We start from the raw sequence: 6000 nt of genomic DNA on the forward strand, positions 1-6000 counted from the left end.
TAATACAAAATCAACCTAAGTCCGAGGTGTATGCCATATACAATACATTACAAACTTTGCTGAGTTAGAGAATCGATTCTTGAATGCTAGGATGACTTCTCGATTTCTCGAGAATCACCTACACCTACCCACGGAGAAAACAAATCGTACGCTAAGGAATAAAGCTTAGTGGTACCCTCATAAAATAGACTAATAAAGCATAACATTACTAACTTGTTATATTACATATATGCATAAAACTATTCAAATTATGTTCTATCATGCCAAGCAATTCTATTAACATATCCACATGTGAGTATACAAATCAATTGTTAAAACCAATCCATTCGACATAGTAAGATAGTTAACCAAATCATATTATTTATCAAATACGAAACTTTAGGTCATATATAAGAATTTATGGAATTTCGGGGTTGTTGGAGTCGTCTTTGGGTCTCGGAATCTTCTTCCTTTTTACCATATTATCTACACAAGACTCGTTAGTGGAATCAAGGTAACCTTCGAGGGTCCTAACAAGTGTCACGATCAAGCAAGGGTCGGGCTTTTCAAAAGAAGTACTCCTGAATTACCTATTTCCGTTCGCATATTTGAAGGTGAAGGGAATGAAACTTTATAAATATAACATCTATATCTTTCACTTCATGCCATGCAAATCCAATTTCATTCAACTTCCATTAACATTTATCTTATCATTCAGGTCTATTCCTAGAGTTTATCAACTCATTCAAATTCGTATCGAATCCTAAGGCCTATTTCTAACCAATTTATATACTAGTTTACATGTTTTATCTATCACACAAATACACAAAACATGTCAATTTCATCATCATTCCATAACTCTTATTCTACTTTAGTTATCCTGAGTAACTCGACAACGATGAATTTTACAATATGCATAATTTAACATCTCGGGTGGCCTAACATCAATGGTTCATTCAATTCAATATATTACCATCTTGAATGGCTTGGCAACAATGGTTCCCTATTACTTATATTTCACCATCTCAGGTGGCCCAGCAATGATGGTTTCCACACTTTACCTATGCTACCATCTCGAAAGGCCTAACAACGATGACATTCATGATCTATTCATTCTACCATCTCAGATGGTCCGACAATGATGGTTTTCACCATATACATATCCTACCATCCCAACTGGCCCGACAATGACGGTTTCCAACCTAAGGCATGCCAATTAAATCAACGGTACTCGAGATCGTTATTAGGGTAATACCAAATTGATACAAATTATAACTATGTAGCACATTTTGATATCATCATCAATTCATTAATCAAACACATACATTCATATCATACATATTTTCTATTCAATTTCCACAACACATATCACATTTTAAGGTAATGTATATCATCTCTCATCTTATTCATTTTAGTTTTCTATCCTAATATCTTCAACACATTCAACATTACAATTCACTTTATCATTGTATACTCACCTTGACATTCTATATGCAACTAGTAAATATGTGTAAACAATTAAAACTGTAACACTCTTAACCCATCTCCTTCGCCAGAGTAGGGTTACAGAGTATTATAGTACAATTCAAAACATTTAATATCAAATAACATTAAAATTTTTAATTAATTATCAACATTTATATTATCATGTAATTTAAAGTGAAACATACACTCATGGGCCTTAAATTGGGTCTACGAGGCCTTAAAAATAGTTTAGAAACAATCGGGAACCAATTAGAAATAAATCAGAATATTTAGGGAAAATATGAAATATTCAAAACAAGGGTCACATGGCGGTGTGGCCAGACTGCATAGCTCAGGGTCACACGACCGTACCGCCAGGCCGTGTAACTCTCTGTGCCCATGTGAACCAACCTGCACTGAAAACTAATAAGGCACATGCCCCATGTGATAGCCCGTACCCTAGGCCTACATCCAAAATTGGCCCAAAACTTGTCATTTTCACTCCCAAATATTTAGGTACCTAAACATACCAAAAGTATAAGCATACAAGCCCTCAAATACAATCAAGAACACTCAAACCATGTCAACACAATCAACATATGTGCCTAAACAATGTGCCATCATTAACACCACAATTCAAATACATAAACAAACTATTATCATAGTTAGACTTTCAAGTCATATGTATGTACTACTACTAGTATCAAAGCTTACCATTTCATGCACATTCAAATACATCAACCTATGCTTTAACTAGTATTAAGCATGCATATCTCAATGGTTATTCCACACAACATAAGTTTTACAACATGAGTATTTATAAGCCATTACAAAGCAAATTCAAATCCTCCTATTACATGCCATATAAGCCAAGTTTGTATTTAAAATCTACCAAAAAGGTCCTCAGATAGTGTGATTTCTTCAAGTTGATCCGACCACCCGATTTCCACAAAATAGTATCTACAAAGAAACAAGACAAATGATACGGGTAAGCTTTCACAAAGCTTAGTAAGTTCAACAATTAAAACGATAAAGCTTATCGAAATAAACATAATAAATCAAATAAAAAGATTACTAAACAGAGTTCCTATCAACCACAATTCACAAAAGGTGAGTTCATACTCAAACAAGAATATGAATTCCATTATCAATTTATAAAGCTATAAGAAGTTCATGAATAAAATTTTCACAATTCAATAACAATCTATTTTCACTAAAACATTGCCCGGTGAACGATATATGGGTATGAGTACACGATTAACCATCCAAAAACATGTCAGACGCTCATACGAGCCAATCCAACCAATAACATGCCTTGCCACTAAGTGCTTAGCCCTTAGGCCATCATTTTCCCCCGATAACTTGCTAGAAAACACTGTAATATAACATGATAGTCCGCAACAAATGCATGGCTTCAGTATATTCAGTGAACAGGAAATATACAAGAATCATCATCTCGTCTTATATCATTCCCATACAGCGCGCATTATAACCTATTAGCATGCAAATCATAATCTATCTTATGTTCATTTGGCACAGGGGTTCACATTATTAATAAATGGTATATACAAATCATATCTATAATTCTCATTACCCTAACATTGACTATATTAAACTATCATTCTGCAATTTAATTTTACAAAATAAGCATAAAAAATGTATTAAATTAAACCAAACGAACTTATTAGGCTAAACTGCAACAATGACAAAAGTTCAGGGACTATTCAACAACTTTCTCTTTTCCTTGATTTTCAACTCGTTCTTGATCTAGAATAATAATTTTATTCAATTAACCAATTCCAACAGAAAAATTAACTCATTTTATGCTAATAAGTCCTTTTATACATTTTACAAAATTACCCCTAACATTTTACCTTTTATGCAATTTAGTCCTTAAGTCCAAAACTCGCAATTTAACCAATTTTAACTAGATCCCAGCTTAGCCAACCCTTCTAGGACCATAGCCCACAATTTCTGTCATTTCACAATAAGTTCTTATAATTTTACTACTTTAACATTTTAGTCCTTAAACATTAAATTTACTCAAATTTACTTTACAAAATAATCCTATTTAACAACCAAGCTTAATAATCTATCTTAAAAAATTCAAAAACATACTAAACTAATCAATGGTATAATCCACAATACTTGACAGTTTTACAAATTAGTCCCTGGTTTAGCTAGATAAAGCTAATACGAGCTCAAATTAGGAGCCTTAAGCTTGGCTGAAACTTGCTTCTCCCCTCCTATGGCTAATCGCTTTTTCTCCAAAAATAAGATAGAGGAAGATGATGATGTTATTTTAACATCTTTTAAATTTTAATTCACCATTTACATTTTTACCAAATTAACCTTTAAGTTATAACTTATAAAATCACTAAAACATATCCATAATTGTCCATTATAAATATATATGGTATAGTGACCATCTAGGTCCATTGGTTCACCTTTTTAAAGCTATTTGACCCTTTTAACAAATAGAAACCATCTTTCTCAACTTTTACAATTTAGTCCTTTTTACTTAATTAACTTTATAAATGATAAAATTTCTTAACCAAATTTCAATACAACATTAATGACATCGTAAATATTAAATAATTTATATTTATGGAATGAAAATTCGAATTTGTGGTCCCAAAACCACTATTTTCGACATCACTAGAAAATGGGCTATTACAAAAATGATACGAATCATAAAGGTACAAACTAGGGTTTTGCGTCACTTGTTGACAACTTTCGCTTTTCCTTTCCCTCTCAATGGCCCAGCATCAACATTAGCTACGTACAGTCATAAAACACATATCAATATAAATTTCCAGTCAAATTCAAAATCAAATACCAAATCATGCATATTTTTTAATTTATTCAATTTTGTCCTTAAACCCGGGACAAGCATAACTTTCAATCTAAAGCTTTGGATTAAATGATTTACATATACTCATTAAGGACCCTCTACTTCCTATTCCTACCTCAATTTTATAACAATTTTTCACTTTATTCAATTTGGACCCTAATGAAAAAACTAACAATTAAGCTTTACAATTTAGTAATTTTCATAAACTAAGCTAAGCTTCTAACAATTTCACACCAAATTCCTTAATAAATTAACAATTACAACTTTCTAAAACTTTAACATTGTTACAAATTGGTATATGGGCTAGCTAAATCAAGCTCTCATGACCTCAAATCTATAAAACTTACAAAAAAATGACTCTGATTGCACTTACCAATTTGTGGTTGAAAGCTTGAAAGAACATAATGTTATTTTTCTTTCATATATGGTGGATGATGAGAGCTAGAAGATGATGACAAATTGGTTGTCATCCCATTATCTTATTATTTATACTAAGCTTAACCTAGTTTTAGTTTAATTAATCATAGTTTTTTTTATGGGAAACATATTGGTTTTATTAAGGGGGTAAAAACCAAAAAAACAAAAACAAATTTGCATTAGTTCTAGGTTTAAGACCCAACAACCTGCAAAATAGCCTAAAAATAAAATGGAAAAACGAAAATGAAAACCTAAATTAAACCTAATCCTCCCTTGATTGTTGCTACCCCAATTTGGTATGTGGCTTTCCCTAACTCCTCAAAGCGTTTTAATACATTTTCATTTCCAAGACTACTTTTCCCTTTCTCTAAAGGCTAAACGGGCTCCTCTTGGAAGATCAATCGCCTAGTTAACTTGTAACATCTCGTTTTCAGTGGTGTCAGAAATAGTGGCTTTGGGAACACAAATCCGACGAGTAAATTTATAATAAATAATATTTAAATTATATGGTTTAATTATAATTTTATATTGAATTTCAATTTGAAGAATTTTAGTTAATTAAATAAATAGATAGGTATAAGTGGTTTGTTTCGAAAGTTAAGTGGTTTCAGAAAATGAGGTATCAGGATCTCATTTCTATAAACTGAGCTCATAAATATTTTTATTAAATATTTACGAAGATATTATTCTGTTATGTGAAAGTTCGGCCTAGAAATTTTGATGTTTGAGTGGTTAATTAATTAAAAAGGACTAAATCGTTAAAGTTGTAAAACTTAATCACTATTGAATTATAGTGATTAAATGACTTAAATAATCATAGTGGAAGGATTTAAATGGTAAATTCACCATTTTTATATGGTGGGATGGTTACTAGGTAATTCTATACATTTTATATATTAAATTTTAATGATTATAATAATAAAACATATAATAATATAAAAATCATCATCATCTTTATTCATCATTTGGAGAAATCAAATGTCCATGGAAGACCATTCAAACTTCGGCCAAGTTTTCTTTTTTTTTTTGCATGATTAAGAATTGAATCGTACGAAAGATAACAAGAGGAAAGGGAAAATCGTGAATTAGTCCTTATGAGTCAATTGATAGTGCATCTTAGGTAAGTTCATAGATTAGATATATTTTTATATGTTGTATGAATTAATTAATTGATTCATTTGTTATTGAATTATTAATATGGAATTTAGAATATTAACTATTTAAGGTTGAATGTAAAGTGAGTAAGATTTACTTGAAATGTGATAAATGTATATGTAAATATTTAT

Source organism: Gossypium arboreum, chromosome 6 (assembly GCF_025698485.1).
Source record: "Gossypium arboreum isolate Shixiya-1 chromosome 6, ASM2569848v2, whole genome shotgun sequence".
Taxonomy (NCBI): Eukaryota; Viridiplantae; Streptophyta; class Magnoliopsida; order Malvales; family Malvaceae; genus Gossypium; species Gossypium arboreum.